Raw genomic sequence first — 13,592 nt, 5'->3', positions numbered from 1 at the left:
ATTCATTCATTCATTCATTCATGAATGCAGTCACTCATTCCTAATTGTCAGATATAAGGGATATAGCTGTAAGGAAAACCGAAAAGATACCTGTTGTCATGAAGCTTACATGTCACTCGAGAGAGACAATCCATCAATAAATAAGCATGCTGATAAAAGAAGAAAGGAAGACAAAAAAGAGAAGGTGAAAGGAAAGAGAAGATAATTATCAGAGAGTCATGAATGTCATGCATAGAACTGAAATTAGAAGATATGGTGGAGAGAATCAGTGCCCATGAGTTGGCCCCTCAATATGCTCAAAGGAGGTGACCTGAGATCTGAATGACAAAAAGGAGGAAGCCATAGAAGTTCAAGGGAAAGTGATTTCAGCTAGAGGAACTGCAAAAACCCTGAGATGGGAATAAGTTTTAGGGGTTCATAGAACTGAGAAAAGCCAGTATGGTTTGAGCAGGTCAGTGAGGGGAAGTTACACAAGATGATGTCATAGAGAGGGCAGGAGCCAGGTGACACAGGGTTTTGTAAGCTGAGATTGGACTCATTCATCAAGTATTTGTTCAATGAATAAATGCACAGGCCTTTGGAATACTATGGGAATGTAAGTACCAAATGCCTCTTAGGAATTTACAGTTGTACCAAAAGGATGAAAGAAATCCACATCCATTCATTCAAGAAATATTTACAGAGGCTCTAGCCGTACCAGGCACTGTGGTAGATAGAGGCGGTACCAGGATGAATGAGCCACACTCCTTACTTTCCGCCAGCTTTCAGTGTTAAAGAGAGAAACAAGACCACATTACCAGAGCAGTAAATCCCTTCATTTGAGGAAACACTATGTGAGCACATGGAAACCTTCAGTCTCAGCCTGGAAAAAGTCAAGGAGAAGATAAGACAGCCAAGATGAAGAGTCCAGAGTTGGGTTGGTCACTGGAGGCTGGAAAGGTCAGGTAAACTTCCCATAAAGAAAACCAGCCTCCACTTGGCACTTCAGGAATGAGTGGAATGTAGAGGAAAGAGGGGGAGGTTCCAGATTGAAAAACAAGTAGATACAGGTTTGAACCAAAGGTCAAAACTTGAATGAGCATTCAAATCTCCCACAGTGTTTGTCCCTCTTAACCAACACCTTCCCTGCACCCACATGCCTATCCTCCATGCTTATCCTCCCCCTGTGCCAAAACACAACTGAAACGATCTGCTAACCATTCCCCAAATTGCTGAGCATCCCAGTCACTCTGAACTGAAAGTCTGATCCTCATTCTAAGAACACCATCTACGGTTTTCTGATGATTGACTCTTCCATGGATAGGGAACTCCTAACTTCTCCATGTGTTCTATTCTAGACCCCAAAGAACCTCCTCCTTAAACAAGTCTGCTTCCTTGATGCAGCTATTATTTGACCTTAATTTTAATTTCAGAAGTATTTTGGTCAATTGTTACTAGGTATGAATCAATATTAAAACCCCAGGAGCATATAAAAATAAGCATTAACTTCTCACTCATGAATATATGGGCTGGCTGGAAAAGCTCTGTTGCTTGCTTGGGGGTCAGGGTGCTGCTCCATGAGTGTCTCACTCTCCTCTGGGACCAGTGGGCCAGCTGGGACACACTGTTGTTATGGTGATGGCAGAAGTATAGGAGAGGGAATCTGCCACAGCACTAAGTAACTTCTGCCTACATTTCATTGGCCAAAGCAAGTCACATGCCCAAGCCCAAGGTCAAAGAGAGTCTCAAGAGAAGAGTATAAAGTCTTCTTACCATAAGGACGTGGCAAGAAGAGATGCAATGGGATAATTACAACCAATTATTCAACTGACCACAGAAGTTATAAAGAATTTATCCCACTTCTCCCACTAATGTTAAATCTCAAAATGTAGAGCTTATGTTCCTATAAACACCCTTACTTTCCAGATTAAGCTTCCCTAACTTCTTAACCAATAGGTCCTAAGAACCCTTATCCTCACCATACCCCTAACACATTCTAGTTTGTTAACATTTCTAGCTAATATTTTTGGCAGACACGATCTCGGTACCGTCTTCCAGTGTGGATTTGCCAGTGCAGGATGGTGCATGCATCTGTTAGGATTTGATGTCTAATAAAACACTCTAAAATTTAGCTCCTAATTCTTTGAGTCAGCGAGACAGTTATTCTGTGATGCAAACTGGTGATGGACACCACCAAAAAGAGTAGAAGCGAAGTTTCAGATAAGCCCTAATAATGCTCCTAAGAGTAATGGAGACCATGTGCCCTCATGGACATTAATAAAATTAGTATATTAGCTCATGAGAAGAGTTTACGCTGGATCCAGACTAGCTGGGCATGGTGGCGCCCCTCTAGGCTTTCTCAAGTGTCTGCTCTCAGCTGGCAGATGAGCTAGAGGTTGTTTGGTCTAGGATGGCCGTGGTTATGATACCTGGGGTCTCCCTGCACATCGTCTACTTCCTCCAGCAGGCTAATCAGGACCTATTTGCATGTCTGTGTCAAGAGTTCCAGAATGGGGCCTGCATGATTGAGGAGTAGGTTCAAAATGACACAACATCACTTCTGCCACATTCTTTTGGCCAAAGCCAATCACAGGGTCAACTCAAAATCAAGAAGCAGGGAAACAGACTCTAGTCTCACATGGAAAAAGCTTCAAAGTGCTTTGGGCATGTTTGCAATCACGCTGACAGAGGTATTCTGTACCCTCTGTCCATGAATGCAGTGCATGTAAGTCAGGCTTGCCTTGGGTCCTAGCCTCTGCCACACCGTTGACTTGCAGAGTTAGAAGGCTGTTAACAATTTCAGATACTGAGTCATGAACCATTATCTAGCAAATTCATACTATGTCTGTATTTATGCTGTTGATCTGAACTAAAATACCCCACGTATTCCACTTCAATTCCATTTCAATTCCATTGCTTCAGCCACCTTTGATCCTTCCATATCCCTCCTTGCAACAATTCTTTGTATATCTCGTAAAAGAAGTTGCCAAATTCTGAATAAGATCTTCATGTATCTCCTTGCCATATCTGGTGTAAGTAGGTGGTTGTTATCAGGTCAGTTGTAACAACCGTTTAAGGACAACAATGATCACATTGGCCAACACTGCAAGATATTCTATGGCAGGATCATAATACGGGGCACACAGCTGTCCTCTGCCTAACATATGAAGTCACACAAGAGTGAATCAATACTCAATATAACACAAATCCAATGAAGTAAATCAATGACTCTTCAACTCTTTTTTTCAGTACAGCCTTTTTTTTTTTTTTAAACATGAAATACCACGTAAAAACCCAACACAAGAGCCAGATACACATGGGACTACTTTGGCCAGAAGAAGGGATGTTCCTGGAGCCCTTCGTATCCAGCTTCTCCCACCCCAATCTCCCTTAAGATGTCTGAGGCCTCACTGGATGCTATGGAACAAAATTTGAAAATCACTGAATGAAACCTGTGCTTTTCAAACTTGGTTTTACATAGTGACCCAGGACACACACATACACACATACACACACACACACTCACACACACACAGAGGTAACTGAAACAATTTTCTCCCTGAATGCAATATACTCTATGTTTTGTATTCTACCCATAGATGGAACAGAACACAAGCTAGGAATATTGATCACGAGCTAGGAAGTTGTTTTTACAACCCACTAAATAGGGCATGGCCCATAGTTAGAAACCACGGGACAAGATAACCCATAAAGCCTGAAGAAGTCTTTCAGTGTTGAAACTCTACTGACCTACTGTTCAATAGATTCTGTACCCTCAGTGCTCACTGTTTGTTCTCAAGGCCAAGGAGAAACTGGTGGTGGACACCACGAAAAAGAGTAGAAGTAAAGTTTCAGATAAGCCCTAATAATGCTCCCAAGAGTAATGGAGACCATGTGCCCTCATGGACACAAATGAAATTAGTATATTAGCTCATAAGAAGAGTTTACGCTGGAGCCAGACTAGCTAAGTTAATTTCCCAGTTGTGCCAGTGGTAGCCTGGGTTACCTGGGCTTATTACTTATTCTATCTACACCTCAATAAGGACTTCTTCTGATTTGTAGGTCTAATAATTAGTATCTACCCTGTAGGGTTGTTAATAGCACTAAACAAGATCATGTCTAGTGCACTTAGCAGAGCCAGAAACATAGTACGTGCCCAGAGTTCCCTAATATTAATAAGGGAGTAGATGGGGTAGGTGGCTTCCCCCCCCCCAAAAAAAGTGGGTTCAATAATCAAGACAAACAATGGACTGGTCTCTCCTCCCATCCCCCTCTCATTGTAATAGTCAAAGGGATCTGAGTTCAAATTCCTGTTCTCTCACGTAACAGCTGGGGTCTTAACGATGGTCTTGGATGACTCACGCTTTCTGAGGCTCAGATCCTGCACTGCGAAATGGGAAAAACGAAACCTCTCTGAGACAGTTGCTCTGAGGACCGTTGAAAGACTGAAAGTGAGACACCCAGCCCAGGGCCTGCTCTGTATTAAGTCCTCCACAAAAAGGAAAGGGACACACAGAAGGAGCCAGAGTCAGAGATGGGGAGAGGAACAACTTCACTTCACACTATCTGTCCAAAAAGAGAAAAAAATGCTTTGAAAAACAACTGTTCATATTTTGAAAGTAATTGAAGAGCATTCAAGTTGTGAAAGAAACAGCCAACCACAGCCAAATCCCATTGGCTGTCTTAGCTGTGATTTAGTGCTCTTAGATGCAGAGTCCTACTAAGAAGTTCCAGCAACATGAAATCATTACATTCACCATTTGGGGTGTGTGTGTGTGTGTGTGTGTGTGTGCGTGTGCACGCACATGTGCACATGCGGAAGTCTCGCATCTGTTTGAGTCAGCAAACACAATTGTCTTCCGGGTGTCATGAAATGTTTTGAGGTTCATTGATAATTCAGGCATGTCCCTCCGAACAGAAAACCTATAATCAATCAATACCTCAACCTTGCTCCCCTTTTTTTTTTTTAGCACTGACTGTGTATCAGGGGCTTTAGACTGTGTCAGGTGTTTTAGACACATCACTTTGCCTAATTCCCAGAACAACCTGATTCAACGGGCTTTGTTATTCCCATTTCACACTTGAAAATGCTAAGGCCATGAAACTGGTAAGAAGCAGAGAAAGAATATGAACCCAAATCTCTCCAAGTATTAAAGCCTTACTACTGTGCATCAGCCCTTAGATTAATAGATGCAGGTATAAAAAGTGCCAGATAGAACATAGATTACCAACTGGATGGCACCTCTGTGTACATACCCCAAAGTATAGGGTAGTGGTTAATAACACAGGCCTGGCCTCAAAATTCTTGTTCTTGACTGAGTAATCCTCAAGGTCAAAAGAGAGAATTAGATAGATACATCAGATATACAGATAGATATAATATAAATTTTCTATAAATGCACGTGCATGTGCACACACACACACACACACACACACAGACACTCAGTGCTGAAAAGTACCTTAAAGGACATTCCAGTCATTACTATGAAGATGAGAAAGCCAACATGGGGTAGAGGTTAGTGCACTGGGGGTTTCATGGCCGGGGTCCCACGGGGGAGGAGAGACAGTCACCCTTAGAACCAGGAGCATCAGACACCCCAGCCCTGGGCTCTTTCCAACACCACACCCCAGTCCGCCTCTCTCAACAAATGTGACCAAGTTTTCAAATGGTTACTCCCCGAATCGAAGGAAATGGCTGTCCCAGATAAGGCAGATTATTACAGAAGAAGAATGTCCACCTCGTCCTGAGATTTTCCCCTTCTCTGTTCATTCTTGGAGGTCACAAGAAGGGCAGGGGTATGCTAGCATGACGTGACTCCTGGATCTTCATTCCCAAGAATGCAGGAAGGTTTAAATAAATCAGACTGCAGGCAAGAATTCAGACAGGCTCCCCCACATGTTCGGTGCTTTTCTTCCCCTGGTGGATACCATCAGCTGTCCTGTTGCTAAGAGACCAGAGTGGGTGGGAAAGGCCAATAGTCATATTTTTCAAACTTATCTACAAAACCGGTTGTGCCTCTGCTCCCTCCAGGGGTTCGGCTTTCTCAAGAACAGGATATTACAACCAGGCAGATGGAGAGAGTGAGAGTACATTTTTTCGAGAAATGAACTGAGCTTTTCCTGGACATTCAGTGTCACCAGCAGAGTCCTGGGAGCTGCCAATTATGGGTCTGAGGCAATGTTTGGGAAAGAGCCTCTGAGTACACATGACTCAACAAAATGTTCTGATTTACATTCCTATCTGTTGGGAAGTTGCACTTATCAGCACCAACAAGTGCTGAGAGTCGGTAGGAGTGCCGGGCTGAGTTGGTCATTGGAAAATTAAAAAGGAATAAAAAATATATATATAAGCAGGGGTTGTGGGGAGGTGAGTATTTGAATCACTCCGGGACTTTCCTTTTCGGTTGCATTCCAATCGGACAGACCTAAACCTGGCAGAGTCATTCCATTGCTCAATGTCAAAAACATTTGCCTGGAATGCAGGACATGTGAACTTGGACACCCCCTGCAGCTTCCCTGTGTGGCCCAGCATGTTGCATCCACTATAAACACACTCGTCATGAGAGAAGAAGCAGAGCCCAGGCCAGGGTGGGCAGGAAGGCGGCACAATTTCACGTAACGGGAAGCAGGGATACGAAGGGTGCGCTCTGGGCAGCATTCCTCCCTCAAGGTCTTTGTGCTGGCTCACAATACACTCGGATGCGCCAAGCAGAGCTGGAAAATGAGCCCTTGGGAACAGGCTGGTGGATTTTTTTTGTCTGCAGAAGAAAGCAAGAATGTGAAGTAACTTCCTCCTTTTCTGAAAAGGAAAAACAAAAACAAAAACAAACAAAACAAAACAAAAAACAAACAAACAAAAAAAACACCAAACCTGCTCTAATCACATATTCCCAAAGAACTCTAAGAGAGATAAACATGGACATCTGATTCCCTATTCTGCCCAGGGACTCCTCCTACCTTGATTTAGTTAAGGTAGGAATCACTGTCACTCTAGTATAAATGAGGTTATAACTCAGCAAACCAGAAAGCCCACGTAGACCTTGCATCATGTTCCAGAACTCAGTGTCCTGGTCAGCAAAGAACTAATGGCTGGCAGAGCATTCTGGGCAACAATATACAAATCACATTACCCCCTCTCCACCTCCAAATTTAGGATGAAAGAAAGGAAGACATCACCGGTGATGGGCCTTTCTGCTGTGGAGAATAATGGAGTTGAGTGCAGGATGCTGTGTGTGAGATCAGGGTTACACAGGTTCTAGAAAATAAAAACACTTAAGCTAAATCAAATGTTTATTGTAAACAAAAAAACTTGATGTCTTCATCCCATTTAGTTTTCATAAAAACCAATGAAGTGTCTGCAGTCCCTTTTCAGATTTACTGTTCTGTAGGATATACTAGCCTTGAAAGTCCCAACAGTGTCGAAGGGGAAAACTTGCTGCTAAAAGCGATGATTACTCAGGCCAGCTGTCACAGATGATGCAATCTTTCACACAGGACAGCAATTAGCTGAAATAATCCCAAACCACTGTTGCCCTTAATTCCTGATTGCCCATCTGGGTTTGCAGTTTTGTCTACCAAACAGACACTTAAAGTGGCAAGGGAAAGGACTATTCAAAGAAGATTCTAGAATGAGTTTAAGTGTGCCTTTTTGGAAGACTGACAGGTAGGTAAGGGACCACTCAGCCAACGTGAATGAGACCAAAGGCAGGGTGCCCAGAATTGAGCTTATTGCCCTTTAATCTCTGGAGCTCAGCAGGAGGTAGTGGAAGTAGAAGTTGAGGGCAAGAACACTGCTATAAGGGTAAATTCCATTATTGTTTTGATTGTGGACTGTCTGTGTGTCACAGACATTTTATTTATGGAGGCATCAGAATGCATTAGTCTGGACATCAGCCACCTTGTTCCTCTCCAACTGTCTGATAAAACTCACTGTCTCCCTCATGGCACAAAAGGGCTGAGGCAAGTGATAGCATTTGGAGCCATGGTTATGACTTCAAACATGATTCATCAAAAAACAGGGTTTGATCGTATCAAGATATCATCTGTAGGTAAAACGATGAATCCCATTCATGTCTGGATTTGTACTTGGAGAAGGTGGTGAAAGAGTGGGTCGAAATCTCTCTCGCAGAACGTGAAGAATAATGCCATCCTCACAGTAGATGCCCCTTAAATAGAAAGATGCTTTGTCATGGGTTGAAGAAAGTAACAACCACTTCCAAGTTAAACTTTAACTTTAACATTGTTTACTGGGCCTTAAGGAAAATCGCCAAAAAGAAAATTGTCAGCAGTTCATTCCTGGCATGCAACGCAGTGCAAAGTAGTAGCTGTTGAATAAATCTTTGTTGAGTAAATCAGGGGCTCAAGGGAATTCAACTCGGATAGAGTGAGAGTAGATCCTTCTCTAGTGGTATTTGGGATTTCGTCCATGGAGGGCAACATGTGCCAGTCTGGAGCATGACTTTCAACCCCCACAAACTTGCCTCCCTTGTCCTGTATCGCCTTTGTTGTTCAACACTGTTTCCCCTCCATGAAATACCTTTCCACCACATTTGCCTGGCACTATCCTTGTTTGAAACTCTTCCCAAACATCTACTCTGCTGAAACTCTGTCCCTTCTGCAGCTCTACAGATAGCTGGTCACGTCCTCCTTTATGTCCAGCCTAGCAAATATCATCACTTGAAAACAATTTGACTGATGAGCAAATGAACAAGTGGATGGTCAGTAGAATATAAACGCTGGGAGTAAATCAGTGTATAGCAGTGAGATGCCTACTAAGTAGAAGGCATGGTACTCCTGGCTTTAGTTAGAATCACACTGCACAACACATGGGTTGTGGCAGGGGAGTGGGGAAGAAACTATAAAGTGAAAACCCACGTATGTTGTATGGTACCGCAACATTCCCAAGAGTGTTTGGATTGACTCCAACTGAGAACATTCTATAAAACTGAGAAGCCAAAAGGAGCATGGAGGCGAACATTACCCCTTAAATAGGAACCATCTCAAAGTGTGGGATCCAACACCGTCTCTGCAGGACTTCCACCCACTCTCAAAAGAGAAAAGAAAGCAGAAGCAACTGCCTTCCTCCTCTGGGGTTGGCATATGTTTTAAAATAATGTTGATCATTTTCACAAGTCCTTTGACTCATGCCCTTTGTCATCAAGACACTTATTTCCGCCTGGGTCTGTCCCGTTTCCTCTTGGAAGAGGAAGGATCGTTTGAGCCAAAGGGGCCAAGTTTGTCAGGAGATAGGTTGTCCTCCAAAGCAGCAGCCCAAGGACTACAGGGACACTTTGGCCATGTGAGACTCTAGAATGTCAAGAGGCTTCCCAGCCATTTTCAACCTGAGTAAAGCATCTAGGTTCCCCAGTGTTCACCCTGGGCAGAAAAGCTATGGAGAAATAACAAATACACCCATCCTTCTGCTCTCTTTTGCCCACATTTTATTTTTCTCCTGAAAGTTTACTGACCGTTCAAGTCACAAACATTCGTAGCATTGGCAAGGAAGCCTATGTCTGAGTGTTATAAATCCCTAATAAAACGTCTAGGAAGGTGCACACAGAGGACACTTTTCACTGCAGTTATCTCTGGATATGTGAATGGGCTGGCGGGGCAATTAAAAGGAATTTTTACTATTTTCTCCATAAGCTTCTGAATAATTTGTTTTTTTTTTTTTTCACCAAAAACACATATTGATTATAAAATTTTAAAAAAAGAAAAGAAAAGAAAAGGAATTTGTCAAAATGAGGATAAAGGATGAGTTGGGGCCAGGTTGGCCTCAAGAGTTCTCTTGCTCCCCGGCAGCACGGAATATCGGTGCTGTGTGATCTCCTCACTCCGATCACGGAACCTCTCGGTACTCAGACTCTTCCATCCTCCAACACTTAGACAATGAGTCAGGAGGGCATGGAGGGCTCCCAGGGAAGAGAAGACGCTAACTAAAACTTGTCCCAGAACTGACTGAGCCTTTCATTCACATGATCTCATTTTGATACTCTTTAAAATTCCACCAAAAAAATAACCACTGGGTACATTCTGAGGATGAGAAAATGAAGAACAGAGAGGTTAGTCATGCTCAGGGCCGCACAGCCAGTAAGTGACAAAGCAGGAATCAGAACCCAAATCTGCCAGGGACCCAAGCTCCTGCTTTTAAAGGTGTGTCCCACACTCCATTCCAATGACCGCTGTCTTCTAGGAGCTCTGCCAATGACAGCCTCACCAGACCAGTCCCAGCCTCTCTGCTTACCCACTCTTGCATCAGGAGAAGTTGCTCTTTCCAGATGAGTTGGAAAGGAAAATGCAAACCTCATGCATTTTGCTCCCCCTAGGCTCACCAGTGTGTAGTAGGTGTGATCAGCAACTTCTCTCTACCAAATTATAAGGCTTATTCTTAGACTTCCTCATAGTTAATGGTATGATTTGAATGCTCAGGCTTCTCATCCACCTGTTGGCTCCATAATAAGTTCACTCAACTCCAAAAACAAAAAAAGAGAGAGAGCAACAAAGCACAAGAAAAGGAGAGAAGAGACATGACCAGTATGAAAATGTCTGGGGATTTTAGTCAAAGTGGGTCCAGAATGAGTCAGCAGGGAGATGTGGATGGCAGGAGGACAGACTCAAACTTCAGCACCCTTGAAAGGGTTGAGGTGCTGAGAATGGGGAAAGTCATTGCCATCTTTCATGTAGGAACAGGGCCAGTTTCTTGGTCTTCCTGGGGTTCAGCTTCCTCATCTGTAGAGCCTAGATCATGATAGAGAACATGCACGACAATCGGTTAGCTGAGTACCTAACAGACAGTCAACATTCCAAAAACAAAACCAGTCTCATCATTTCCTCAACAATATAAGAGGAGGTGCTATTTGTTATTTTACAAATTATGAAACTAAGGTGACAAAGCTCTCGAGTGGCAGAAAATAGACTAACACCAGGTCTGCCTGATTCTGAAGGCCATTTTCATAACCACTAAGCTATACTTCCTCCCTCTATAGAAAATTTAGAACAAGAAGAAAATCCCCCATAACCTCATGACCCAGAGATAAGCACTTTTACCCTCTTAAATACTTTCAGATTTTCTTTCATACAGAGATGAATACTATTGTTCAAAATTGGGGTTCATGCTTTACATTCTACATTTGCCTTTTGCATATTTGTCAAGGCACCATAACCATCTTCCCAGGTCAATGAGCGTTTGTTCGTCTATCCATTCTCGATGGCTACTTAGTATTTATTCATTTGGACTATGAACATGTTGTATCCTTGTCACTTAATCCCCTATCTCTGAATATTTAAGTGGTTACATTAAAATGTTTTTAATTTTTTTTAAAGACTCGTTTATTTAATTTATTTATTTTTATTTATTTTTAAGACTTTATTTATTTATTTGACAGACAGAGACACAAGCAGTCAGAGACGCAGGCAGAGACACAGGCAGAGAGAGAGAGGAAGGGAAGCAGGCTTCCTGCCGAGCAGAGAGCCCGACGCGGGGCCGGATCCCAGGACCCCAGGACAATGACCTGAGCCGAAGGCAGAGGCTCTAACCCACTGAGCCACCCAGGTGCCCCAAGACGTGTTTATTTTTAGAAAGAGAAAGAGAGTACAAGCAGGGAGAGGAGCAGAAGAAGAAGGAAAGAGAATCTCAAGCAGACTCCCGGAGAAGTGCGGATGCAGGGCTTGATCCTGGGACCCTGAGATCATAACCTGAGCCAAAAAAGAAGAGTCAGATGCTTCACTGATGGAGCCACTGTGCCCCCCTAATTTGTTTTATTATTGAGGTGTAGTTGACACGCAGTGTTATATTAGGTGAAGTTGTGCAGCAGGTGATTGGACAATTCCATACATTCCGTAGTGCTCACCACAAGCGTAGTCACCACCTGTCACCATCCAACGTCCTTACAATATTATTGACTTATTTCCTATGCCGTACTTACTTACTGGATAACTGAAGTTTGAACCTCTTAATCCTTTTCCGCAAATGTCTCACAACTGTGAGCAACACTGCAGTAAGTATCCTCGCTTGCTGTGTCTTCATCTTAGCTATTACTTAAGGAGGTGCAGAAGCACTGGGCTTATCCTAGAGAAGTGAGGCTCCAGAGGCAGGAATAGGGGCAGGACAGTTGCCCTAATGGCTGGGTAGGAGCCTGTGGCACAGGGACTGGATCTTCTCCAATGGTCCTGAGCAAATACCCACTCCGCTGAAGGATAGACCAGCTGTCAAAGGACCTATTAATTGCCCTTCCTCAAGAAATGGTGTGTTCCCCACCATGTGGGAAGCTCAACATGGGGACCTACTAAAAACCAGGTGCTTTATAAACATCACCTTGTTTAATTCACAGAACATTATCATAAGGGATGGGGCACAGCTGATAAGTTCTGGGAATTCAGACCCAGATCTTTCTGATACCAAATCCCTTACATCCAGGTACCGTGATGAAAAGCATGAGTTTTAAAGGAAACCAGACTTGGGCTCACTTGTTGGCTGGGTGACCTTGGGCTAATGACTCAACTTCTCTGAACCACAGGCCTCTCATCCATTGCGGCAGGATAATAACTGCATTGGCTTCTGAGAACGCTCGTGAATACTGAAGGGCCTGACGCATGTAAAACGCTCAGCACACATGAAACTCAGTCAATGTGGAGCATCTGCTGGAAGAAGGTCTGGAAGAAAAACATCAAGGTTTTCAGACTTCCTTTGGTGATGCATTAGTTTTTCTCTAAAACAAGCCCACCTGGAATCATCCACGAAGACCTTTGAGCCCTCCAGCACCCAGAGACGAAGTCTGGATCACAGACTCACACACTAGGTTCGTCCATTCATCCATCGCTGGGCCCTCGACCAGCTGCCATGGCTAGCAGGATTGAGCAAGACTGGTGATGCCCAGCCTAGCGGAGCTTCCAGCTTCTGGGAGCAGACAGACGAACACATGATAATTCCGGATGGAAAGTCCACTCTAGAGGAGAAAAGCCAAAACGTGATGGGCAGAACTACTTGAAGGTTAAGCCGAGGGCGTGAGAGGTCATGGTGAGGCTAAGAAGCTCAGCAGGAGCCCCTATAAGAGCAATCCTATAAGAAGGAACATTTGTACTTAATGCTGAGGGCAATGGTGCAGGGTTTAAGCCAAGGAAGAGCCTGGAATTCAGAGAGCTCATTGGGCACATGAATGGATTAAGGGGGGCAAGCCTGGAGGCAGCGGCTTCTGGGAGGCAAGAGAACATCAGCGCAGCAGGAGAGCTGCCGTCCTCGGGAGCCACACCTGCCAAGTGCACCCACACTAAAAGCAACCCCAGGGCACCTGCATGAACAGGATTTTTCTTTCTGGATTCTGTATGGAACTTGACGTGGTAGCTCCCACGGGGATATTAAAAAGTCAAGCCAAGAAGGATTCTGGAGTCAAGATCCTTTCTCCTTCTTCTTTGGTTCCACATGTTCAAATCATAGCAATTCAGAAGACTCTGGGTAAGCAGAGCAGGATTTTTCGAGTTTCTGGCTCCAAAGTTATCCCTCCACAGAGCTTCAGCCTCAAGCCAGTTCAGGGGACGGATAGAGAGGGAGAGCAAGGAGGAAGAGGGAACCAGTTCTTAATAATGACGGGTCGGCTCCGCATAATAACAGCTTCTGG

The 13,592-nt window shown here is 43.9% G+C and overlaps 1 long non-coding RNA gene across 1 annotated transcript in view; it reads right to left on the bottom strand.

Annotated features, from left to right (window-relative positions):
• Positions 1 to 12,917, bottom strand: part of LOC116575571 — a 35,866-nt gene extending 22,949 nt beyond the window's left edge. Inside the window, exons 1-3 of the long non-coding RNA XR_004279840.1 lie at positions 12,702 to 12,917; positions 7,156 to 7,234; positions 5,718 to 6,737 (exon numbers count right to left, since the gene is read on the bottom strand). This is a non-coding gene — a long non-coding RNA (uncharacterized LOC116575571). The remainder of the gene's footprint in view (positions 1 to 5,717; positions 6,738 to 7,155; positions 7,235 to 12,701) is intronic.
• Positions 12,918 to 13,592: the final 675 nt, after the last annotated feature.

Source organism: Mustela erminea, chromosome 16 (assembly GCF_009829155.1).
Source record: "Mustela erminea isolate mMusErm1 chromosome 16, mMusErm1.Pri, whole genome shotgun sequence".
NCBI lineage: Eukaryota > Metazoa > Chordata > Mammalia > Carnivora > Mustelidae > Mustela > Mustela erminea.
Note: the sequence above shows the minus strand (reverse complement) of the source record. Positions and strands in the feature narration are given on the sequence as shown.